The following is a 27,986-nucleotide window of genomic DNA, read 5'->3' as shown; positions in this document are numbered from 1 at the left end:
TGAGGGACAAAGGGCCAAAATGCGGGACTGTCCCGCACAATCTGGGAAATGTGATCACGAAACGGAAACTCATGCATCTTTCTAGAGCTCCGACTTTCCGACCTGAAAATCACTGAGGTCATGATTTTACCTAGTTTCTTTCCGGAGTTCCCAGTTGTCTTCAAAGCGCCATGAGAGACCGGTGGAGATGAACGCATTTCCATATCTATCGATGTGATAGAATCATTTTCAAAGCATCTAGTCTATGTCTTAACACTCATGGCTGGCAAATATTGTGTGACACCCTCATATTATGGTATTCCAGTGAAAAAAGAAAGTATTTAGGCATAACCATTACTAAGAATCAAAAGTCTAGAGGCTTGTAACCCTGTTATTAAAAAACCCCAGAAGAAGATCGTTTATAACCTTCTGTAGAAAAACGAGGGGGCAACGTTAGCAACGTTCCTTTCATGGGCAACGTTAGCTAGTTAACATTAGCCTTCTACATCTAGCTACATATTGACTTCCATCCTCTCAGTCCAGGGGCACAATGTATGAATATATGGTTGGATATAATCATTGGCCAGTACGGAGAATTAAGGAAAACCACAAGTCCAAATCCCTATCTTCATCCATGGCTAATTTAGGAAAGGGACCATTTTAACTAGCTAGCTAGCCACCGGAGGACAACATCACAATGAGATGCAACAATTAAAATTGTTTCTGTCAATGACGTATTTCTCTTGATGCGATGTGATAGGAGTGAAGCCAAATCCAAACTGGCTTCCCTTTACACTTTTTTTTGGTGCGCCAGGACCATTCACAGTTGAGCTCACTCAGTTTAGCTCAACGCTGATTGGCTATTATTTTATTTTAAAAAATATCAAGGGAGGCCAAATGCTCCCTGGCTTCCCTTGCATTCAATGCTACAGGCGGCAACAATGTCATACTCTTTAAGGCCAGACAGCATCATACAGGGACAGAGGGGCGCTGTTTCACTCGCTTGGATGCTTGCTTTCTCCTGTGAGATACATTCACCCTTTTGCAAATAGAAGAACAATTATGAAAACACAGAGAGACGAAAGATACATTATTTTATTTATTTTTTCATTTTTTTCTTGGTCAATTTTTAGGGGAAGCTTGGCTTCCCTTGGCATCCATGAAAATAAGCCACTGATGCTGCACACTCCAAGAAAGGTTAAAATCTCACCTTTATGGTAAAAATAAGCTCAAGTACACAGTACAAAGATTATAATATTTTATATGATGTATTTCCTATTCAACAAAACTATGACTAAGGCTTGAAATTACTTATATGCTTTCTAAATATAATATAATCAAATTATAAAACGACTAACTATAAGATGTCACCTTAATTATAACTGTAAAATACATATTTGTATGTTTAGTGTTAGAGACAATGTGCATATTTTCTAAAGGTCTCTCTTGATCAAAACGTCTGCCCCCATCTCTGTGAACATCTCACAGAGCTCTGGTTAGGAATTCGCCTTTCATCTCATATTAATCTTGTCCGCCTTTGACAAACAGAGAGTGTTTTTTTGTTAAAAATCGATGAATTATTTTAGATTACTAGCTACAAAACGATCTCTGAATGTGCTACAGCATCAAAACCACGATCCCCTGCTGTGCTACGATGTTAGGATTCCAGGCATATGCGTTGTTAGTGGCTGTGAAGTAGGGTTCAGCCAGGAGATGATGGACAGTCGGAAAAGTGAATGAAATGCTAGGAGGGACATCCCAGGTTCAAGTGGTGTCAGATTTCACATCCTGCATCACACAGGCAAAATAGACATACTCATGTGTCCGAGAGAATCAGGGCTACCGTTCAATGCAAGCCATTTCAATCTATGGTGTCCACAGGTAGATTTATAAGCGAAAATGTTGGACGGAACCGGTAACAGAACCACGCAGGCCCCCAAAACAGGGGACAATACATCTAAAAGGTTTTAACTTGATATTGGTTTGCAATTATAATATTGACAAAGTTCCAGTGAAACTCTCTGCTTTTCATCGGCAGGTTTCCTTAATTTATAAGCATAGTTTCTCTCCACACATATATTATATCTGGAATAATCGGGACATATTGTATAGAAATAAATATTGGTTTTTAGAATATTGGTTCCGAAATAATATGCTATTGGTGCGCCAACTTGTAAATTCAGAGGGTCTTACTTTCAATGATGAGGAATTATTATCACTACAAGATCCCTATAAGATTTAACAATAATTTTAGATGCCATTTCCTCAGGTGTTGCTTTATTACCTTCGTCTCATCAGTAGGAAATATTAATTTTTCTTTTGGTTCATAAAACAACAATAGTGCTATAGGTGCCTTGTTTCAACAGGATGTTGTACTATCTATACCTTGTCAAGCCTTATTGTTTTATTGATAATATCTGTTGGGGGGAAAAATGAATGTTGCCTCACACATACAGTGCATTTGGAAAGAATTCAGACCCCTTACCTTTTTCCGCATTTTGTTACATTACAGCCTTATTCTAAAATGTATTCAATAAATAAATAAATACTCATCAATACCCCATAATGACAAAGCGAAAACATTTTTGCAAATGTATTACAAATAAAAAATAGAAATACCATTTTTACATAAGTATTCATACCCTTTGCTATGAGACTCAGGTGCATCCTGTTTCCATTGATAATCCTTGAGATGATTCTACAACTTGATTGGAGTCCACCTGTGGTAAATTCTATCGATTGGACATGATTTGGAAAGGCACACCTGTCTATATAAGGTCCCACAGTTGACAGTGCATGTCAGAGAAAAAACCAAGCCATGAGGTTGAAGGAATTGTCCGTAAAGCTCAGAGACATGATTGTGTAGAGGCACAGATCTGGGGAAGGGTACCAAAACATTTCTGCAGCATTGAAGGTCCCCAAGAACACAGTGGCCTCCATCATTCTTAAATGGAAGAAGTTTGGAACCACCAAGACTCTTCCTAGAGCTGGCCGCCCGGCCAAACTGAGCAATTGGGGGAGAAGGGCCTTGGTCAGGGAGGTGACCAAGAACCCGATGGTCACTCTGACAGAGCTCCAGAGTTCCTCTGTAGAGATGGGAGAATCTTCCAGAAGGACAACCATCTCAGCAGCACTCCACCAATCAGGCCTTTATGGTAGAGTGGCCAGACGGAAGCCACTCATCAGTAAAAGGCACATGACAGCCCGCTTGGAGTTTGCCAAAGGGCACCTAAAGACTCTCAGACCATGAGAAAGAAGATTATCTGGTCTGATGAAACCAAGATTGAACTCTTTGGCCTGAATGCCAAGCATCACGTCTGGAGGAAACCTGGCACCATCCCTACGGTGAAACATGGTGGTGGCAGCATCATGCTGTGGGGATGTCTTTCAGCGGTAGGGACTGGAAGACTAGTCAGGATAGAGGGAAAGATGAACGGAGCAAAGTTCAGAGAGATCCTTGATGAAAACCTGCTTCAGAGCGCTCAGGACCTCAGACTGGGACGAAGGTTCACCTTCCAACAGGACAACGACCCTAAGCACACAGCCAAGACAACGCAGGAGTGGCTTCGGGACAAGTCTCTGAATGTCCTTGAGTGTCCCAGCCAGAGCCCGGACTTAAAACTGATCGAACATCTCTGGAGAGACCTGAAAATAGCTGTGCAGCGAGGTATTGTGTGTAGATTGATGAGGGAAAAAACAATTTAATACATTTTTGAAAAAGGTTTTAACGTAAAAAAATGTGGAAAAAGTCAAGGGGTCTGGTTACTTTCCGAATGCACTGTACCTACTTATTAACAAAATTAAGGAAGTTTCTTTAAAAATTATTCATAAATATGATCCTGCCAACCACCTACAGTGGGGAGAACAAGTATTTGATACACTGCCGATTTTGCAGGTTTTCCTACTTACAAAGCATGTAGAGGTCTGTAATTTTTATCATAGGTACACTTCAACTGTGAGAGACGGAATCTAAAACAAAAATCCAGAAAATCACATTGTATGATTTTTAAGTAATTAATTTGCATTTTATTGCATGACATAAGTATTTGATACATCAGAAAAGCAGAACTTAATATTTGGTACAGAAACCTTTGTTTGCAATTACAGAGATCATACGTTTCCTGTAGGTCTTGACCAGGTTTGCACACACTGCAGCAGGGATTTTGGCCCACTCCTCCATACAGACCTTCTCCAGATCCTTCAGGTTTCGGGGCTGTCGCTGGGCAATACAGACTTTCAGCTCCCTCCAAAGATTTTCTATTGGATTTTCTATTGAGATGCTTCTTACGGGTCGTTGTCATGCTGGAAGACCCAGCCACGACCCATCTTCAATGCTCTTACTGAGGGAAGGAGGTTGTTGGCCAAGATCTCGCGATACATAGCCCCATCCATCCTCCCCTCAATACGGTGCAGTCGTCCTGTCCCCTTTGCAGAAAAGCATCCCCAAAGAATGATGTTTCCACCTCCATGCTTTACGGTTGGGATGGTGTTCTTAGGGTTTTACTCATCCTTCTTCTTCCTCCAAACACGGCGAGTGGAGTTTAGACCAAAAAGCTCTATTTTTGTCTCATCAGACAACATGACCTTCTCCCATTCCTCCTCTGGATCATCCAGATGGTCATTGGCAAACTTCAGACGGGCCTGGACATGCGCTGGCTTGAGCAGGGGGACCTTGCGTGCGCTGCAGGATTTTAATCCATGACGGCGTAGTGTGTTACTAATGGTTTTCTTTGAGACTGTGGTCCCAGCTCTCTTCAGGTCATTGACCAGGTCCTGCCGTGTAGTTCTGGGCTGATCCCTCACCTTCCTTATGATCATTGATGCCCCACGAGGTGAGATCTTGCATGGAGCCCCAGACCGAGGGTGATTGACCGTCATCTTGAACTTCTTCCATTTTATAATAATTGTGCCAACAGTTGTTGCCTTCTCACCAAGCTGCTTGCCTATTGTCCTGTAGCCCATCCCAGCCTTATGCAGGTCTACAATTTTATCCCTGATGTCCTTACACAGCTCTCTGGTCTTGGCCATTGTGGAGAGGTTGGAGTCTGTTTGATTGAGTGTGTGGACAGGTGTCTTTTATACAGGTAACGAGTTCAAACAGGTGCAGTTAATACAGGCAATGAGTGGAGAACAGGAGGGCTTCTTAAAGAAAAATTAACAGTTCTGTGAGAGCTGGAATTCTTACTGGTTGGTAGGTGATCAAATACTTATGTCATGCAATAAATGAATTACTTAAAAATCATACAATGTGATTTTCTGGATTTTTGTTTTTGTTTTAGATTCTGTCTCTCACAGTTGAAGTGTACCTATGATAAAAATTACAGACCTCTACATGTTTTGTAAGTAGGAAAACCTGCAAAATCGGCAGTGTATCAAATACTTGTTCTCCCCACTGTATAACCCCCAGTCGTACTTTATCAAAGGCCTTTTCAAAGTCTGCTATGAATAGAAGGCCTGGTTTCCCAGATTTTTCATAGTGTTCTATTGTTTCCAGTACTTGCCTTATATTATTTCCAATGTATTGTCCATGTAAAAACCTGTCTGATTAGAATGAATAATGTCCGACAATACCTTTTAAATTCTATGCGCTATACATTTTGCTAGAATTTTTGCATTACAACACTGAAGTGTAAGGGGCCTCCAATTTTTTTAATGGACTGGATCTTTATATTTTCCACTTGTATCCTGTTTCAGTAATAATGAAATCAGACCTTCTTCTTGAGTGTCTGATAATCTACCATTTACATAGGAGTGGTTAAAACATTCTAAGTATATCAAAAAAGGTTTGGTATACCTCGACTGGTATGCCATCCAACCCTGGAGTTTTCCCGGACTTATTTTTATTCATCTTTTTTTACTTAACAATTTTTTTCTTAAAACTGCATTGTTGGTTAAGGGCTTGTAAGTAGGCATTTCACTGTAAGGTCTACACCTGTTGTATTTGGCCCATGTGGCAAATACAATTTGACTTCATTTGATTGTATTCATGTAAAGAATCTGTGGCATAGCTTGGAAGCCTTCAAGCCACTGATGCAGACCTTTGGAACATCTACATTTGAAAAAGTCTAATAAATCCATGTAATATAGCCTACACCATAAGTAATACATCCATTATTTATTTTAGACAGGTCTAAAGAAACATGATATGAAGAAAATGTAGTCTATTTCAGAAGAACAGAATAGCATACTCTGAGTTGTCCTGATCTGGCTATACCATATGGCTGTGGGCTACACTAGTTAATTTAGCAGACAAGATTTGCTTAGAATTCCTTGGCATTTTTCAAATATTATTTTATAGTATGAAGAATACAATTGAACATAGCTGAATAAAATAGAAAGGATACTTTCTCCAAACGATTTTGAGGGAGTGCGCACATGCAGCTATTCTGTGTTGAGCATTACTCCTATATGTTTAATTTAGAGTTATTTATGTAACTTTAGTTGTGATACAAACCTTATCAAAACATATAAGCCTAAGGGCTAGGCTACATGAGGTGTGCAACTATGATTAGAAAAATTCACCAAAAAAAGGCATGCGCTGTTTCTTCCCTTAAACTGGGCATAATTCACAAGTGATAGGCCAATATTGTCACCAATCAGACTATTCTTGATTTAATCTTGATTTACATATACTAAATAATATATGTGTGAAATTTGTTTTGATTTAGAATGGACCATTTATCATGCACCTGTCTCGAAACATGGGCAGGGGGAAAAAATGTAATCTATGCACTTAAATAGCGAATGAAGGACGCTTTTCCCGTGGTTCATTTCATGCCAGCCAGGTAGGCTATACTCCTGTTGTAAAGAGAAGCAATGTGCTTAATATTAGGGAAGTTGAGAAATAAATATAATAGGCCTAGCTTATAGAAAGCTGATGGGATCCTCCTCTTTTTAATAGAGGCCATCACTGTTTTCTCATGCAATTGCGCAACATGAGCTCATGGGCTCTCATGAAGTGTTTGATTAGATTTTTTATAACATTTGCATTGATGTCAGAGTGATTAGAGGGACAACAGAGTGCTGAGTACCAGACAGTTAGCACGTTTGGTAGGCTACTAATGACCAGCAGCAGCAGAGCTTGGAGAAGCCTAATTACCGTGACTAAACGGTCATGTGGAATTTGACTGCCGTCATGACTCTTGACCGCTGCTGTGGCGGTAATACGGTCACCATAACAGCCCTAGGTAGGGGTAAAGTGACTATGCATAGATAATAAACAGAGAGTAGCAGCAGCGTATGTGAAGAGTGTGAACGAATATGAATGTATGTGTGTGTGTGTGTGTGTGTGTGTGTGTATATGCTTTTGCGTGTGCGTGTGTGTGTGGCATCAATATGCATGTGTGTGTGGTTTGTGTGTGTGTGTCTGTGTGTGTGTTGGATTATCAGTGTAGTATGTGTGAGTGTGTGGTTAGAGTCCAGTGAGTGTACATCGAGCCTGTGCAACAGAGTCAGTGCAAAATATTATAATAAAATAATAATAAAATAAGGGGGTCAATGCAAATAGTCTGGGTAGCCATTTGATTAACTGTTCAGCAGTCTTATGGCTTGGGGGTAGAAGCTGTTAAGTAGCCATTTGGTCCCAGACTTAGCGCTCTGGTACTGCTTGCAATGCGGTAGCAGAGAGAACAGTCTATAAGTTGGGTGGCTGGAGTCTTTGACAAGGGCCTTCCTCTGACACCGCCTGGTATAGAGGTCCTGGATGGCAGGAAGCTCGGCCCCAGTGATGTACTCAGCCGTACGCATTACCCTCTGTTACGCCATACCAAGCGGTGATGCAATCAGTCAGGATGCTCTCGATGGTGCAACTGTAGAACATTTTGAGGATCTGAGGTCCCATGCTAATTATTTTCAGCCTCCTGAGGGGAATAGGCGTTGTCGTGCCCTCCTCATGACTGTCTTGGTGTGTTTGGACCATGATAGGCCCTTAGTGATGTGGACACCAAGGAACTTGAAGCTCTCGACCCGCTCCACTACAGCCCCGTCGATGTGAATGGGGGCATACTCGCCCCTCCTTTTCCTGTAGTCCACGATCAGCTCCTTTGTCTTGCTCACATTGAGGGAGAGGTCGTTGTCCTGGCACCATACTGCCAGGTCTCTGACCTCCTCCCTATAGGCTGTCTCGTCGTCGGTGATCAGGCCTACCACCGTCGTGTCGTCTGAAAACTTAATGATGGTGTTGGAGTCATGCGTGGCCATGCAGTCGTGGGTGAAAATGGAGTACAGGAGGGGACTAAGCACGCACCCCTGAGGGGCCCCTGTGTTGAGGGTCAGCGTGGCAGATGTGTTGTTGCCTACCCTCACCACCTGGGGTCAGCCCGTCAGGAAGTCCAGGATCCAGTTGCAGAGGGAGATGTTCAGTCCCAGGGTCCTTAGCTTAATGATGAGCTTGGAGGGCACTATGGTATTGAACGCTGAGCTTTAGTCAATGAACAGCATTCTCACAAAGGTGTTCCTTTGGTCCTGGTGGGAAAGGGCAGTGTGGAGTGCAATAGAGATTGCGTCATCTGTGGATCTGTTGGGGCAGTATGCGAATTGGAGTTGGTCCAGGGTTTCTGGAATGATGGTGTTGATGTGAGCCATGACCAGCCTTTCAAAGCATTTCATGGCTACGGGGCAGTAATCATTTAGGCAGGTTACCTTGGTGTTCTTGGGCACAGGGACAATGGTGGTCTGCTTGAAATGTAGGTATTACTGACTGAGTCAGGGAGATGTTGAAAATGTCAGTGAAGACACTTGCCAGCTGGTCCGCGCATGCTCTAAGTATGCATCCTGGTAATCCATCTGGCCCTGCAGCCTTGTGAATGTTAACCTGTTTCAAGGTCTTACTCACATCGGCTATGGAGAGCGTGATTACACAGTCGTCCGGAACAGCTGGTGCTCTCATGCATGATTCCATGTTGCTTGCCTCGAAGTGAGCATAGAAGGCATTTAGCTCGTCTGGTAGGCTCGCGTCCCTGGGCAGCTCACGGCTGGGTTTCCCGTTGTAAAACTTGTAAAAGAAAGTGACGTTTATTTAGATGGCTGAGGGGATCTGTTCACAACACAAAAAGACCCCACAGAGCCCCAGGACTGCAACACAATTAGACCCAACTAAATTATGAGAAAACAAAAAGAGAACTATTTGACACACTGGAAATAATCAGCCAAGAAAACAGAGCAAACTGGAATGCTATCTGGCCCTAAACAGAGAGTACATAGTGGCAGAATACCTGACCACTGTGACTGACCCAAAATTAAGAAAATCCTTGACTATGTACAGACTCAGTGAGCATAGCCTTGCTATTGAGAGAGGCCGCCGTAGGCAGACCTGGCTCTCGAGAGAAGCCAGGCCATGTGCCCACTGCCCTCAAAATGAGGTGGAAACTTCCTAATCTCCTGCCAAATGTATGACCACATTAAAGATATATATTTTCCACAGATCACACAGACCCACAAAGAATTTGAAAACAAATCAAACATGGATAAACTCCCATATCTGTTAGGTGAAATAACGCAGTGTGCCATCACAGCAGCAAGAATATAGCAACCAGTGGAGCACAAACAACATTGTAAATAACACCAATATTTAACTGTTTATTTATCTTCCCCTACTATTCGTACTACAACTATTTGCACATTGCTAAAACACTGCACTGTATAGCTGATAATATTACACTTGAAATGTCTTTCTTTTTTTAAACCTTTTTGAGTGCAATGTTCAATTCTAATAGTTTTTTGTTGATGTTGTTTTGTGTCTTCTCACTTTTGTTTGTTTATTTCACTTGCTCTGGCAATGTAAACACATGTTTCCCATGCCAGTAAAGCCCCTTTTAATTGAATTGAAATTGAAATAATTTGTAGTAGGCTATTGGTCACCATCTGGATGTCACCATGACATGCCAATCAGCTAACGTAACGTGAAAATGACCTAACCATCCCACTTGATTTTAGTTAGAGTAGGATAGCAGCCTACACAAGAAATAACTTGTAATATTGGTAGTAACTATCTGGATGTCACCGTGATACAGTCTACTGCTCAATGGGGAGAGTTTGCGCTGCAAGCCGGCAACACAACAACACAGGGCACAGTGTCCTTCACTCACTCCCACCCCATTTGCCGAACACTGCTGTCACACGAGGAAGTACAGCTAAAGCACCAAAAATGTACAGCTACGGCATTACATCTATATTTATGTAAAGAAATTAAAACAATACTCTGATAAAAACGGAAATGATTCTGAACATTCTCCCAAATCCCAACTTCGGCAGACAAGTTTAAAATTCTGAATCCATCCTTCTGTTCAACTCTGATCCTGGCAACCTCAACCTGTCTCTCTCGCACCAGGCCCTTTTGATCCCTAGCAACATGGGCATCCCCACAATTGACACATACAGTTTTTTTCCACCAATATTGCACATTCCTTTATCCCTCCTGCACACTTCCCACATCTCTGAAACTCCCTCCTACACACTGCTGCAACATGACCATAAGCTTGGCATCTGAAACACCTTAGTCGGTTCGGCACAAAAGCTCTCGCTGGATAACTGACATATCCTAACATGACATTATCAGGTATAGACTCTGCTTCAAAAATCAAAAGGACAGACAATGTCTTCTCAGTTTCACCACGCTCGCCACTGGGTCTGCGTCGCACCAAACGGCACCACAGACACAGGGAATTTTCCATTTCAGTTGCTCCACCTCAACACTTAACGCCACCCCAGTAATCACTCCTTTCAAAGGCGCCCTGCTCCGGAGAGCAGAGTAAGTCACAGGTCTTGTCACTAGTCGAGTGAAGCGAATCGCCCTGCTCCCTCTGGACAGAGGAAACACATGAAATCATCAGAAGTCCACTTCAAGCTACCTTCACCGATTGAACAGTACACAACTTATGTTCTATCCAGCCTGAGACTACATATGGATCAGCCAAAAGGCATGGATCCACTTTCTCCAAAAATGTCACTCCCACTGGGCCCGAATCAACCTTTGCATGACCATCGGGGCGAGGCTCGGACTCTGAGGTCTTCACCACACCTGCCACCATAGGTAATTCTTCCTCACACTCGCCAGGTTCAATTTCAAGTCTATGGTTCCGAACTTCCGCCTCCACTAAATACAGTGATATCATTGGTTCATTTACTCGTCCGAATCCATTCGAGTGGATATCATTGGTTCGTTTATGCATCGGAATCCATTAGTCTCCACTCGACTCTCAACTGCACGACATAAATCATCAATTTGGACACCAGGCGTGTCCATATAGCCAAAGATGATGGATATATTGACAAGATACATGTCTCTCCATCCAAACAATGGGAGTCGTTGTCCACAAAGCAGCACGGCGTGCTGTCTAGCTCCCGCCTATCCTTTCTTTGGATTGGTGGATACACCTCATTATTGTAATCCTTTTTTGAATATTCGATGAGTTGTTCATGTCAGCCGCCTGTATTCAATGGAAAGAGATGCTATGCTACTAGCCTCATGCCATCTCGAGACAACTCCGATATAAAGTATTTGTTTCTAAAGTTGACGGGATGTCACATATCCTATTTATACGTAACAACTTAAGCATTACAAAACTTATATTAGATCAAATAAACCTCACTTAGCAAATAAGCCATACATTTTTTTGTTTACCAAATTCGACACTCTCTCATTGAACTCCATACAAAAACTCCTTGCTTCGTGGGCAAAACAACGAAAAAACGTCACCTGCTGGAGGGAGACAGATTTTCCGCTGTTGGGCCTGTCTCTTCCTCTCTGGTATAGCCTCGCCCGTAGAGGGGTGGTGCTGTCGTCTCGAGCATCCCGCGTTCACTATTCAAAGCCGATTTAAACGGCCGGTCACTTGCAGCAAGTTCCCGGGGAACAGAGGAAGAGAAAGTTGAGGAATTGAGTCGTGTGCAGCAGAACTCTTCTCGGACCATGGTTGGGTGAGAAAATCGTTGGCTCTTTTGTCCATTTGCGAAAAAGAAAACAAACAATTGATTTCAATCGCATGAAATAACTCAAAGGAGTTATGGCTTGAACAACTCTTTATTTGTTTTAGAAGTCGATGACATCGCCTCATTTCTGTGATTTATATGCAAGGCTGTTGAGTGAATTGTTTTGTCATTAGGCTAGACACAGAGAGCCCCCTTATTGTCAGAATCAATCTGTGCTCATGAAGGGTCTTTTTTTTATACTGGTGAGCTAATGTGGCTAATTTCACAGTTGTTTCAGAGTCCCGCAATAACAGCGAAAACGCTAATATTTGTGTAAACTCTTTGGAATTGTAATCTGTGGGTGTCACTGAGTAGCTCATACCCCATTTAATGGATGCACTCTCCATATGTAAGGCTGTACATGCGCATAATTATATGTATGCCCCCAACGCAATTATGCAGTCTAATAAATCCAGAGTGGGATTAGAAATGTGTTTATTGTCAAATTAATTACTTATTGTATTTATTTAAGTTATATAACAACATTCCAAACTTGTTGAGCGTTATCTAGTCCAAATGTGGCATTATTCCATTATTTGTATCCGTTTGGATCAGTTTCAATTGTGGACTTTTATTTTGAAGGCGAACCGCGAATTCCACTATTTTTTATATTATTTTTGTTTAGTTTTTTACAACACATACAACATATCACACAAACCAAACAACAAACAACAAAAAACGCCACATGTAAACTCATGACACAACATTGTTCTCTGTCATCCTATTTTGACTCAAAGGCACATTTCTATACTTTCCTTTCTTTGCATATCACAGTTTAAACAACAAATCTAAATAACATTTTTGCATATATGGGAGGGCTGTAACGAAATTTAAAGAACAATAAATAAATAGGTAATTCATATTATGAAGTTGGAGTCATGATAAAATTGCCAGCAGTTTCTCATTATGTATATTATTTGTATAACATTACATATTATGATTGGTATAATGATTTTGTATCAATAATTTGGTATCAGTACACATGATTAGTATTAATTACATATTATAAATAACATATATTTACCCCTGTTTTCGTTCACACCAAGACAGTAACTTCAAACTTGGCCCATATTTTTTCATATTCCTTTAACATTCCATTTCCATTTGCAATAGTTTTCTGAAATTTGACAGTGTTCATTGACAGTTTAGAGCGACTGCTCCTATTTCCAATGCCTTAAAATGACCCGTTTAGCAATGAGAGTTAGTGACCAGAGCATGGAAGCATCTGGTGTATTTTCTGGGAGGTTAATTCCCAGCAAGATAAAGGCTGCATATGTGTGTAGTCCATTTTCGATTGCTCATTGAAATGGAGAGAATATAACACTATTGTGGCTAATCCTTATTGTGGCTAGCATCACACAGGTTGTTTGGTGTGTGTGTTTGTGTATGTCTGTGTGTATGTTCTTATGCGTGTGCCTGCATGCATGTGTGTGTATGTGCGCATGCATGTGTTCGTGCATGTTTATGTGTCATTGACACTGTATGAGAGAGCGGAAACATGGGTTTGGGGCCAGTAGGAAACATGTGTTTCCCCTCAGAACAATAGGTCTATACTTGCTTTATGTTCTATCTATTCCTTATGACACAACTTACTGGAATACATTTAAGCAATAATGCCTGAGGGGGTGTGGTATATGGCCAATATACCACAGCTAAGGGCTGTTCTTATGCACGACGCAACGCGGAGTGCCTGGATACCTGCCTTAGCTGTGGTATATTGGCCATATACCACAAACCCCCAAGGTGCCTTATTGCTATTATAAAATGGTTACCAACGTAATTAGAGCAGTCTAAATAAACGTTTTGTCATACCCGTGGTATACGGTCTGGTATACCATGGCTGTCAGCCAATCAGCATTCAGGGCTCGAACCAACCAGTTTATAATTGTCAATAATATCTGTTGGAAAAAGGTCTGGTTATCACAAATACCTGCTTGTTAACAAGGTCAAAGAAGTCTCTTTCAGAATTATCCAGAAGTGTTACCTAGCGAATCATTACCTGAAGAAACTCAAAAAATACATTAATATTAACTGTACTTTTTGTGTTGAGCATCCAGAAACAGTTTTGGATTTATTTTGGCACCGTCTACATGTAAAGAGATTATGGCAAGACATTTGTAGTTATATAATTGATCATATTCTTGATTACTTTTGTTTTTATTTATGGGAGAATGTGCTGCCTGGGTTCCTTAATTATAATAAGGATCAAGTCAAAAAATCTTACCTCTTAAATGTAATTGTGCTAATGGCAAAATGTCATTCATAAATGTCAATTCACTAATAAAAATCCCACTCTTCTTTGTTTTCTATAAGCAGTTCTAGCAGTCAAATATGTGTACTGTCTTAATAGAAGAAAATAAAATCCACCACCATTTTGCGATTTTATGACAACTTAGGATGTTGCACACCGCGTCCAAAAACACACCAAATTGTGTTTTATTAGATGGCCTGCCATTAAAGCTAGTTAAGGAGGAAAATGATGCCTTTGCAGCCTGAATGGAGGATGCTTTATGTACGAGCCGGTCCACGGGGGACACGAGTGTATTACTGGGACATCAATCCTAGACCATAGGGCAGATCTAGCGCGCCATATCGGCTGCCTAGTCCTGCTGTGTCTGTCGAGCTGTGAGGGGTCTGGAACTTGTCCCCGTGTGCTTTCCCAGGCTACAGTCTACTCTACTTGCATTTCTGAGGCGTGATAGTGCTGTGATTTACTACATGGATCATGTTACACAGGGTTGGTGTGTCTGTGTAGACCTGAGTCTGTGTGTGTGTGGAACCATTCGTTCAGCTCTGTGACCGTGGGAAGGGCTTTAGTGTACAGCACCATGTTCTGTATGGACACCTCAAAGAGATCACACTAATGCTCTCTCTCTGTCTCTCTCTCTCTCTCTCTCTGTCTCTCTCTGTCTCTCTGTCTCTCTCTGTCTCTCTGTCTCTCTCTCTCTCTCTCTCTGTCTCTCTGTCTCTGTCTCTGTCTCTCTCTCTCTCTCTCTCTCTCTCTCTCTCTCTCTCTCTCTCTCTCTCTCTCTCATTCTCCGCTTTTCCCTCTATTAAATCCACAGTGAATTTGTCTTATCAGTTATCACAGTAGGATTTAATGATCCAATATAACTATGTGTGTATGTCAGTCTGTGTTTGTGTGCGACCTCCTCGTGAGTGTGTGCACGTGGGTGCACGGCTGCGTGTGTGTTTTAATTGATCACTACATAAACCCCAGTCAAAACCTTTGAATAACATACAAACCTAAAATACATAGCCTGTGACTGTACTGGTCTGTTAGTGAGCCAGGTGGCTCAAACAAGCCTTCTCTCCCCAGTACCCCCTATTAATACTAGTATTATATTCTGGCAGGATGAGAAAAATCCCTTTCGGAGCTAAACCGAGCTAAACCGAGCTAAACCGCACGGACATGAACACGCTTTGTTAACAGCAAAGAAAGCTATCTCTATGGAGACAAGATTAAGTTATTAATAGAAAGAGGTTCGACAACACTAGACTAATTATCTCAACCAATCCTCTCCAGGTAAAATAATGTTCCCACCAGTGTTGGGATCAATTCCATTTCAATTTAGTCAATTCAAGAAGTAACCAGTGCAGTCAAACATTTTCCTGTGCTTGTCACACCCTGATCTGTTTCACCTATCTTTGTGATTGTCTCCACCCCCCTCCAGGTGTCGCCCATCTTCCCCATTATCCCCAATGTATTTATACCTGTTCTCTGTTTGTCTGTTGCCAGTTCGTTTTGTTTCGTCAAGCCTACCAGCGGTTTTCCCCTTGCTCCTGTCTTTCTCAAGTTCCTGTTTTCTAGTTTTCCCGGTTTTGACCATTCTGCCTGCCCTGACCCTGAGACTGCCTGCCGTTCTGTACCTTTTGGACTTTGATCTGGATTACTGACCTCTGCCTGCCCTTGACCTGTTGTTTGCCTGCCCCCTGTTTTTGTAATAAACTTTTGTTATTTCGACACTGTCTGCATCTGGGTGTTCTCCTGAAACGTGATAGTACGAACTAGCCATGACTGACCCAGCAGACTCGGACCAGCTCCGCAACGCCATCTCCACCCATGGAGCCACCATTGGAAGGCACGAGGAGTTGCTTCGTGGTCTCATGGAAGGGTTCCAGACCTTGGCCGAATGCCATGACCGAGCGTTTAACACATTGCTGGAGCAATTCCGTGGGTTGTCTGTTAGGCAGCCTACCACGACGGTAACCTCCAAGCCCCTCAGTAACCCGGCTGTTACCTTCCCCGGAACGCTTTGCTGGAGAGTCGGGAATCTGTCGGGCATTTCTCGCTCAGTGTTCGCTCATCATTGAGCTGCAGCCCTCCTCCTTCCCCTCGGACCGCTCTAAGATAGAGTACCTCATCACGCTGATGTCCGGGAGGGCTCTCGCCTGGGCTACGGCAGTGTGGGAACAACAGTCGGCCGTATGCTTCAGTCTGGAGGAGTTCATGCAGGAGGTAAAGAAGGTTTTCGATGCTCCATTGTCCGGGAGAGAGGCTGCCCGGAAGTTACTCCAGCTTCGGCAAGAATCCTGCAGCGTGGCAGACTATGCAGTGGATTTCCACACATTGGCAGTTGAGTGTGCCTGGAACCCGGAAGCGCTGTTCAACATGTTCCTGCACAGAGTATTTGAGGAAGTAAAGGACGAGCTTGCAGCCCGGGAACTACCGACGGATCTCGACTCGCTCATCGCCTTGACCATTCGGATCAATGGCCGACTACGGGAACGAAGGAAGGAGAGGGATTCCGATTCCACTCGCCCGCCCAAGGATTCCACCTCGCCTCTGAGGCATCCCGGAAGTCCCCAACGGCTCCGTTGCCGAGAGAACCTGAGGCTACCTGAGTTCCCCCGAGAGTCTCCGAAGTCTGCCGATTCACCTCTTCCCGAGCCGACACAACTAGGCAGAGCTAGGCTGTCTCCAACTGAACGGCAATACAGGCTTCACACAAAGAGTTTCCTGTATTGTGGGATTACTGGTCATTTTGTGTCAACCTGTCCACTAAAAGACCAGGCTCACCGGTAGGAGTGAGTACTCTGGTGTGCCATACGGATAACTTTTCCTTTCCCCTTACTCGCACCCCCTTTCATGCCATCTTGCTGTGGGGGAACCAGTCGAAATCTCTCCGGGTACTCATCGACTCTGGGGCCGATGAGAGCTTTATGGACGCTACCCTAGCGTCCGAGCTGGGCATCCCCACTCAGCCCCTCTCCATTCCCATGGACGTTAGAGCGCTGGACAGGCGCTCTATAGGCCGGGTCACCCACAATACCACCCCCATCAACCTACGAATATCAGTGAACCACAGCGAGACGATCCAATTCCTGCTAATTAAGTCTCCTCAGGTTCCCGTGGTATTGGGTTTCTCTTGGCTCCAGTGACACAACCCCTTTATTGACTGGTCTACTGGTGCCATCATGGGCTGGAGCCCGTTCTGCCACGCTCATTGTCTGAAGTCAGCGCAGCCTGCCCCGGGATGTCTTCCTCGGGGCTCGGAAGTTGCTTCGGACCTCTCCGCCATTCCCGCGGAGTACCAGGACCTCCGGGAGGTGTTCAGTAAGGCCCGGGCCACTTCGCTTCCACCGCACCGACCCTACGACTGCGGAATCAACCTTTTCTCAGGCATCACTCCGCCCAGGGGACGACTGTACTCGCTGTTGGGTCCGGAGACCAAGGCTATGGAGACCTACATTGAGGACTCCCTAGCTGCCGGGTTCATCCGTCCTTCTGCCTCCCCAGCCGGCGCAGGGTTCTTCTTTGTGGAAAGACAAAACCCTGCGCCCGGGCATCGACTACCGGGCCTCAATGACATCACGGTGAAGAACCGCTACCACTCATCTCCTCGGCCTTTGAGCCGCTCCAGGGGGCCAACTTGTTCTCCAAGCTGGACCTACGGAACGCCTACCACCTGGTACGGATATGGGAGGGGGATGAGTGGAAGACTGCCTTCAACACGGCCAGCGGTCACTATGAGTATCTGGTCATGCCATTTGGCCTTACCAATGCTCCAGCTGTGTTCCAGGCCCTGGTTAATGATGTTCTCCGCGACATGTTGAACCGGTTCGTCTTCGTCTACCTCGACTACATCTTCGTCTTCTCCCGCTCTGCCCAAGAACACATGCTCCACGTCCAACAGGTCCTCCAACGCCTCCTGGAGAACCAGCTTTTTGTGAAAGCGGAGAAATGCGAATTCCATCGCTCCACCATCCCCTTCCTGGGCTACATCATCGCAGCAAGGAGTGTACAGATGGATCCCGGGAAGGTGAGAGTGGTGGTGGATTGGCCCCAGCCTACGTCCAGAGTGCAGCTGCAACGTTTCCTGGGATTCGCCAACTTTTATCGTCGCTTTATCCGGGGTTACAGCACCCTGGCTTACCCCCTGTCTGCACTCACCTCTCCCAAGGGTTCCGTTCACATGGTCCCCAGCTGCTGACCGGGCGTTCCTGGACCTCAAACACCGTTTCACCACTGCTCCCATCTAGGTTCATCCTGACCTGTCCCGCCAGTTCGTGGTGGAGGCCGATGCTTCGGATGTCGGAGTGGGGGTGGTCCTGTCCCAGTGTTTGGTCCTGGACCTCAAGTTACATCCTTGCGCCTTCTTCTCCCATCGCCTCAACAACACGGAGAGGAATTATGATGTGGGGAATCGTGAGCTTCTCGCGGTGAAGATGGCGTTGGAGGAGTGGAGGCACTGGCTGGAGGGGGCGGAACATCCGTTCATTGTGTGGACAGACCACAAGAACTTGGAATATCTCCGCACTGCCAAGCGTCTCAATTCCAGGCAAGCTAGGTGGGCCCAGATAACCTGATGTTTGTACATGATGCTGTCCGCTCCTTGGTCCTGGAGTGGGCCCTCTCGTCCAGGCTTGCCTGCCACCCGGGCTCCCGTCGGACCCTGGCCTTTGTGCGACAATGCTTATGGTGGCCTACCATGGTTCCTGACGTCTCCGCGTTCGTTGCCGCAGAACAAGACTCCTTGAATGAAAAGAGTGTGCAAAGCAGTCATCAAGGCAAAGGGTGGCTATTTGAAGAATCTCAAATATAGAATATATTTTGATTTGTTTAACACTTTTTTGGTTACTACATGATTCAATATGTGTTATTTCATAATTTTAATGTCTTCGCTATTATTCTACAATGTAAAAAATAGTAAAAATAAAGAAAGGTGTGTCCAAACTTTTGACTGATACTGTATGTAAACAAGTGTGTTAACAAGAGTGTAAACAACGGGAAGGGGAAGAGAGAGGAATGGTTATATACATGGTTACATACCTTAACCAGTGTTGGAAAAGTATTCAATTGTCATACTTGAGTAAAAGTAAAGATACCTTAATAGAAAATGATTCAAGTAAACGTGAAAGTCACCCAGTAAAATACTACTTGAGTAAAAGTCTAAAAGTATTTGGTTTTAAATATACTTAAGTATCAAAAGTAAATGTAATTGGTAAAATATACTTATGCATCAGAAGTAAAAGTATAAATAATTTCAAATTCCTTATATTAAGCAAACCAGACGGGACCATTTTCTTCTTTTTTAAATTTACGGATAGCCAGGGGCACACTCCAACACTCAGACATAATTTACAAACGAAGCATGTGTGTTTAGTGAGTCCGCCAGATCAGAGGCAGTAGGGATGACAAGGGATGTTCTATAATATATAATATATAAATAATATAATAATATAATTTATATATTATATGTTCTCTTGATAACTGCATGAATTTGAACTTGTTCCTGTCCTGCTAAGCATTCAAAATGTAACAAGTACTTTTGGGTGTCAGGGAAAATGTATGGAGTAAAAAGTACATGAGTTTCTTTAGGGATGTAGTGAATTACAACTACACTGCTCAAAAAAATAAAGGGAACACTTAAACAACACAATGTAACTCCAAGTCAATCACACTTCTGTGAAATCAAACTGTCCACTTAGGAAGCAACACTGATTGACAATACATTTCACATGCTGTTGTGCAAATGGAATAGACAACAGGTGGAAATTATAGGCAATTAGCAAGACACCCCCAATAAAGGACTGGTTTTGCAGGTGGTGACCACAGACCACTTCTCAGTTCCTATGCTTCCTGGCTGATGTTTTGGTCACTTTTGAATGCTGGCGGTGCTTTCACTCTAGTGGTAGCATGAGACGGAGTCTACAACCCACACAAGTGGCTCAGGTAGTGCAGCTCATCCAGGATGGCACATCAATGCGAGCTGTGGCAAGAAGGTTTGCTGTGTCTGTCAGCGTAGTGTCCAGAGCATGGAGGCGCTACCAGGAGACAGGCCAGTACATCAGGAGACGTGGAGGAGGCCATAGGAGGGCAACAACCCAGCAGCAGGACTGCTACCTCCACCTTTGTGCAAGGAGGAGCAGGTGGAGCACTGCCAGAGCCCTGCAAAATGACCTCCAGCAGGCCACAAATGTGCATGTGTCTGCTCAAACGGTCAGAAACAGACTCCATGAGGGTGGTATGAGGGCCTGACGTCCACAGGTGGGGGTTGTGCTTACAGCCCAACACCGTGCAGGACGTTTGGCATTTGCCAGAGAACACCAAGATTGCCATATTCGCCACTGGCGCCCTGTGCTCTTCATAGATGAAAGCAGGTTCACACTGAGCACATGTGACAGACGTGAGTCTGGAGACGCCGTGGAGAACGTTCTGCTGCCTGCAACATCCTCCAGCATGACCGGTTTGGCGGTGGGTCAGTCATGGTGTGGGGTGGCATTTCTTTGGGGGGCTGCACAGCCCTCCATGTACTCGCCAGAGGTAGCCTGACTGCCATTAGGTACCGGGATGAGATCCTCAGAACCCTTGTGAGACCATATGCTGGTGCGGTTGGCCCTGGGTTCCTCCTAATGCAAGACAATGCTAGACCTCATGTGGCTGGAGTGTGTCAGCAGTTCCTGCAAGAGGAAGGCATTGATGCTATGGACTGGCCCGCCCGTTCCCCAGACCTGAATCCAATTGAGCACATCTGGGACATCATGTCTCGCTCCATCCACCAACGCCACGTTGCACCACAGACTGTCCAGGAGTTGGCGGATGCTTTAGTCCAGGTCTGGGAGGAGATCCCTCAGGAGACCATCCGCCACCTCATCAGGAGCATGCCCAGGCGTTGTAGGGAGGTCATACAGGCACGTGGAGGCCACACACACTACTGAGCATAATTTTGACTTGTTTTAAGGACATTACATCAAAGTTGGATCAGTCTGTAGTGTGGTTTTCCACTTTAATTTTGAGGCTGATTCCAAATCCAGACCTCCATGGGTTGATACATTTGATTTCCATTGATAATTGTTGTGTGATTTTGTTGTCAGCACATTCAACTATGTAAAGAAAAAAGTATTTAATAAGATTATTTCATTCATTCAGATCTAGGATGTGTTATTTTAGTGTTCCCTTTATTTTTTTGAGCAGTGTATAAGTTGTCCAAAATATAAATAGTAAAGTACAGATACCCCCAATAACTAGTTAAGTAGTACTTTAAAGTATTTTTATTTAAGTATTTTACACAACTGATCTTAACCATGGCAACTGTCCATGGTAAACTGGTGGCCTAATCTTATTGGCTGTGAGTGAACAACTGACTTATCTACCACAGCAGTAGGAAACTTGTTAAACATGAGTTTTAAATCTTTGTACGTTTTCTTTAGATAAAGAGTTAGAGGTGAAAGATAGAAGAGAGTGTAGTGAAAGTGGGCCAGATTTGAACCCATGCTATAGCGGTATTTGTTCACAGCAGGCAGCTGCTTGGACCACTAGACCACCCTAGGCCACAGTAGGAGACTTTATGAGATGGTGAGAGTGATTGATGACCACTGAACCATAGATGTCTTTCTCTGTGTTCTGTCTGGTATGCAGTGGCGATTTTAGCATGTCAATCTTGGTGGGGCAAACTCCCCCACAAAAAATATAGATGCAAAGCCACAACACAACACAACACTAAACAATACATTAATTGCACTAAAACAGTGACAAACGGTGCCCACAAACTGTTAGGGCCTACATAAAGCTGTCCCAATGGCAGAGCTTTCTTTTCAGCACCATGGAGTGAATCCTTACCACTGCTACACCTGGCTGTCAGCAGAGCCTTGTCTGGCAGCGAAACAGTTCATTCAGCCTCATTTACTGCCTTTAAAAAAAAACATACATTCAGGGAAAAAAGTATTTGATCCCCTGCTGATTTTGTACGTTTGCCCACTGACAAAGAAATGATCAGTCTATAATTTTAATGGTAGGTTTATTTGAACAGTGAGAGACAGAATAACAACAAAGAAATCCAGAAAAACGCATGTCAAAAATGTTATACATTTATTTGCATTTTAATGAGGGAAATAAGTATTTGACCCCCTCTCAATCAGAAAGATTTCTGGCTCCCAGGTGTCTTTTATACAGGTAACGAGCTGAGATTAGGAGCACACTCTTAAAGGGAGTGCTCCTAATCTCAGCTTGTTATCTGTATAAAAGACACCTGTCCACAGAAGCAATCAATCAATCAGATTCCAAACTCTCCACCATGGCCAAGACCAAAGAGCTCTCCAAGGATGTCAGGGACAAGATTGTAGACCTACACAAGGCTGGAATGGGCTACAAGACCATCGCCAAGCAGCTTGGTGAGAAGGTGACAACAGTTGGTGCGATTATTCGCAAATGGAATAAACACAAAATAACTGTCAATCTCCTTCGGCCTGGGGCTCCATGCAAGATCTCACCTCGTGGAGTTGCAATGATCATGAGAACGGTGAGGAATCAGCCCAGAACTACATGGGAGGATCTTGTCAATGATCTCAAGGCAGCTGGGACCATAGTCACCAAGAAAACATTTGGTAACACACTATGCCGTGAAGGACTGGAATCCTGCAGCGCCCGCAAGGTCCCCCGCTCAAGAAAGCACATATACAGGCCCGTCTGAAGTTTGCCAATGAACATCTGAATGATTCAGAGGAGAACTGGGTGAAAGTGTTGTGGTCAGATGAGACCAGAATCGAGCTCTTTGGCATCAACTCAACTCGCCGTGTTTGGAGGAGGAGGAATGCTGCCTATGACCCCAAGAACACCATCTCCACCGTCAAACATGGAGGTGGAAACATTATGCTTTGGGGGTGTTTTTCTGCTAAGGGGACAGGACAACCTCACCGCATCAAAGGGACGATGGACGGGGCCATGTACCGTCAAATCTTGGGTGAGAACCTCCTTCCCTCAGCCAGGGCATTGAAAATGGGTAGTGGATGGGTATTCCAGCATGACAATGACCCAAAACACACGGCCAAGGCAACAAAGGAGTGGCTCAAGAAGAAGCACATTAAGGTGCTGGAGTGGCCTAGCCAGTCTCCAGACCTTAATCCCATAGAAAATCTGTGGAGGGAGGTGAAGGTTCGAGTTGCCAAACGTCAGCCTCGAAACCTTAATGAGTTGGAGAAGATCTGCAAAGAGGAGTGGGACAAAATCCCTCCTGAGATGTGTGCAAACCTGGTGGCCAACTACAAGAAACGTCTGACCTCTGTGATTGCCAACAAGGGTTTTGCCACCAAGTACTAAGTCATGTTTTGCAGAGGGGTCAAATACTTATTTCCCTCATTAAAATGCAAATCAATTTATAACATTTTTGACATGCGTTTTTCTGGATTTTTTTGTTGTTATTCTGTCTCTCACTGTTCAAATAAACCTACCATTAAAATTATAGACTGATCATGTCTTTGTCAGTGGGCAAACGTACAAAATCAGCAGGGGATCAAATACTTTTTGCCCTCACTGTAGCTGATATGGCTGACTTGCTTAAACAAATGTGGTTTCTACTGACAATTGAAATGTACAAACTATGGCATAAGGGAACGTCAAGCTGATAAGAGGCAATCCGTAATTTTGATTAAGACATTAATGAACAAGCTAGGACGCAGTCAATATAACTATTTGTTCAGCACTTTTGAAATGTACAGCGACAGAATTCAGAACATGGGCCGTTCTTACAGTGTTCTCCCTGTACACCAAGTCAGAACCATAGGATAAATAAAGGGGGCATATAAGCAGACAATGAAAGCTCTTACAATATTCTATGATTACATTTCTCTAAAACAGGCTATAGGCTACATGTGCACCACCAAGTCAGAACAGTAGGCTACATTTTGAGGGAGAAAGGGACCAAATTATTAGGGTGAGGCACATGGGCTACTAACAGCTTACTACACAACATACAGTTAGTATTACTTTCTTAGCTACAGTATACATATCTCCCTGGCATATTACATCATTTATGCATCAGCATACAATACATTTTTGGACTCACCTTGTTGTGCTGTGCTCCTTGTTGGCAAATTCTGTCATCAAACTTTGTCATCGAAGTCTGGCATTCTCTGGATTTATGGTGCTTTTGAAGACAACTGGGAACTCTGAAAAAACAAGGTTGAATCATGACGTCAGTGATCTTCTGGTCGGAGCTCTAGAAAGAGGCCAGAGTTGGATGACCGTTCAAAACGTATTTTCCCAGTCAGAGCTAGTTTTTTTCTGAGTTCCAAGTTATCTTGAACTCACTGAAGTCTGAGATTTCCCAGTTCTGAGTTTCCTGTTGTTTTGAACGCGGCAGAAGTCATGTGAATGTTTATCCTTTTAAACTTGGAAAAGAGACCCTTAAACCCAGCCTCGGACCACACACCCACTCTACTGAATAGCAGGCTAGTGATTGCTTTGCAACGCTTGCAGTTAGCCACTGATTCTTTCCAAACCACACATTTTTTATATTTGCAATTTCCAACTTGTTGTGTAATGTTTATGTCCCATGGCCGATGAGCACTGATACGTTTTATCTATAATTTCTCTTCATATGACAAGGATTGAAAAGGATTTGTGATTCATGATGATGACTGCTTGTCTAGCTTGCTAGCTAAGATTTTGAAAGTATGATGTTGACATGATCAATCCAATCAAAGCTACGGTAGATATAATGTGATTTGACATCATTTTATCTGTGGCCAATGACCTTGAGCCTTCTTGGATGGGCACTTCTAATGTAACTCTATGGCAGCACCCAAGGGGTGTCACGATCATCAAACAGAGATGAGGACCAAGGCGCAGCGTTGCAGGCAAACATACTCTTTAATTAGAGACACGATCAAAAACAACAAACGATACGTGACAGTTCACGGTCTAACATAAACAGACTTGAAACAAGCTCCCACAAACACAAATGGGAAACAGACAGTTTAAATATGGCTCCCAATCAGAGACAACCAACGACAGCTGACACTCGTTGCCTCTGATTTGGAGCCACTCAGGCCAACATAGAAATACACATACTAGATAAACAAATGAAATGCACACCCTGGCTCAACATACAAGTGTCCCCAGAGCCAGGGCGTGACAGTACCCCCCCCCTAAAGGCGCGGACTCCGACCGCGCCCACCAAACACCACAGGGGAGGGACCGGGTGGGCACTCCGCTTAGGCGGCGGATCCGGCTCCGGGCCTAACCCCCGCTCCCTCTCCAACCCCCCAAAGTACCCCTGGTCCGGTCTGGCCCCGCTGGCCGGAGCTGGACTGCACACTGGTGGAGCGGATTTCTCTAGCTCCGGCGTGAAGCATCTGACCGGTGCCGGACCAGCCACCGGTGGAACAGGCACGGGCCGTGCCGGACTGACGACGCACACCACTGGCTTGGTGTGGGGAGCAGGAGCGGGCCGCGCCGGGCTGACGAAACGCACCACTGACTTGGTGCAGGGAGCAGGAGCGGGCCGGACCGGGCTGACGAAGCGCACCACTGACTTGGTGCGGGGAGCAGGAACGGGCCGTACCGGGCTGACGAAGCGCACCACTGACTTGGTGCGGGGAGCAGGAACGGGCCGAGCTGGGCTGACGACGCGCACCACTGACTTGGTGCGGGGAGCAGGAACGGGCCGCGCCGGGCTGACGAAGCGCACCACTGGCTTGGTGCGAGTGGCAGGAACAGGCCGGACCGTACTGGGAACACACACCACTGGCCCTACGTGGGGATCAGGAACAGGCCGGACCGGACTGGCAACACACGCCAGTACCTCTCGCCGTGCCTCTACATCCTCCCTCCCCCTGGTGACCAGTGACTCCCGTAACCTGGCGGCCTCCTGCTGCCCCGTCGTCCACGGCGTTAGCCCCCCCTAAAAAATTTATGGGCTTCACTCCTACCCGTGGCCAAGGCCTCCATCCCTCTTGCCAGACTCGCACTCATCTCCTCCCAAGTCCATCCTCTCTCCTCGTCACGCTGCTTGATCCAGTCGAGGTGGGATCTTCTGTCACGATCGTCAAACAGAGATGAGGACCAAGGCGCAGCGTTGCAGGCAAACATACTCTTTAATTAGAGACACGATCAAAAACAACAAACGATACGTGACAGTTCACGGTCTAACATAAACAGACTTGAAACAAGCTCCCACAAACACAAATGGGAAACAGACAGTTTAAATATGGCTCCCAATCAGAGACAACCAACGACAGCTGACACTCGTTGCCTCTGATTGGGAGCCACTCAGGCCAACATAGAAATACACATACTAGATAAACAAATGAAATGCACACCCTGGCTCAACATACAAGTGTCCCCAGAGCCAGGGCGTGACAAGGGGCTTGAATGTTCGAGCTCTCCCCGTATTATTTTGCGGTGACGTAGTGTCCCCATGAGTGACAGAACACTGAGCCAATCACGGCACAACTAGAGAACATTACCAACCCCTACGCTCCGTATTTTCCACTGGCTGCCCCACCACAACAGAAAGCACTGAGCTAGGCTGAAACACCTGCATTTTGGAGCTGCCTTACTCAAGAAAGCAAAAAAGAGACCATGTTTGTATGCAGCTTTTTTAAAATGTATTTTTATTGTTTGCAAACTGATATGTGACACGTATTAATGCCAAAATAACATGCAAAACAGGCCTGGTATGTTTCTCCATGCTGGGGAGAAGGCAAATATGGTAGAGATGTAATAGCAATCTGGATGAATTGCAGCCACAATGACATGATGGAATGTTGTCTCCCAGTCACAGGGCAGTACACGGTTAGGGGAGCTGAATCAAATCCAATTTGAGTTATTTAAGGGGTCTGCTGCTATGCTGTCTGTGGAGGTGTCTGTCTATGTCTAACTGATTATTCTACTGTACATGCAGTGTACCTATTTGATTCAACAAGGAGCCCAGTGATTGGATCCTTTGGGAATGTGGACTGTTGGTATGTGAGGGGCTTTTTTCCTCCATTTTTTTCACAGCATGCTGGATACCAGGCATCTGTCCCCAGATGTGAACATACGTACAGTACTGATGTAGAATCTTAATTTGATCACCCTTTTGCAGAGAACTTTCCTGCAATGTCGGAAATTTAAAACTTGTAGTGTATTTGAGGTTTAAAAAGGCTTCTGAAGTTTGTAATTTTCACTTTGAAAATTCAGGCTTGAATGAATTATAGCCCACATAATACTTCACATTTCCTGTTACTGCAGGATTATTTTCCTGCTGTAGCAAAACTGGCTCAAATTAAGATCCTACATCTGTACATATTTCATTTATCCCTTCAATGAGGCCTATGATGTGGAATGTAGTCAAGCTCCACCGTGGGGCCTATATATTATTCCCAGTCAAGATCCATGCCTCCACCACAGGGCCTATCAGATTCCCAGCCCTGCCCTGCTCTCCTCTGCCATGGGACTCTTTGATCTTGTTTCACTGTGAACATATGCAGGGTAGCTCCGCCATAGGGCCTTTGTAATATAATGTAATATGACTGACTGGGCATTCAACTCCACTGTGGGAACCAGGACATTTAAACTGTGTGTGTGTGTGTGTGTGTGTGTGTGTGTGTGTGTGTGTGTGTGTGTGTGTGTGTGTGTGTGTGTGTGTGTGTGTGTGTGTGTGTGTGTGTGTGTGTGTGTGTGTGTCCCGTAAGTGTTTGTCTGTGTGTACTTGTGCGTGAGCGAGTGTATGAGTACATGCGTGTGTGTGGACTGTGAGAAATAACAGGGTGTTAGAACTCTGTCCTCAGTGGCCATGTAATTACCCTCTGATGGGCAGGGTTATATAATCTAGCTG

General features: G+C 44.5%; 1 protein-coding gene across 1 annotated transcript in view; it reads left to right on the top strand.

The window, feature by feature from the left end:
* Nucleotides 1-27,986, top strand: part of LOC311135522 (SH2 domain-containing protein 3C-like) — a 118,332-nt gene that overhangs the window by 9,437 nt on the left and 80,909 nt on the right. The gene's annotated exons all lie outside the window — the stretch shown is intronic.

Source organism: Coregonus lavaretus (genome assembly GCF_964263955.1).
Source record: "Coregonus lavaretus genome assembly, chromosome: 10".
NCBI classification, from domain to species: Eukaryota; Metazoa; Chordata; class Actinopteri; order Salmoniformes; family Salmonidae; genus Coregonus; species Coregonus lavaretus.
The sequence above is the reverse complement of the archived record's forward strand: the minus strand, read 5'-3'. Positions and strand labels throughout refer to the sequence as shown.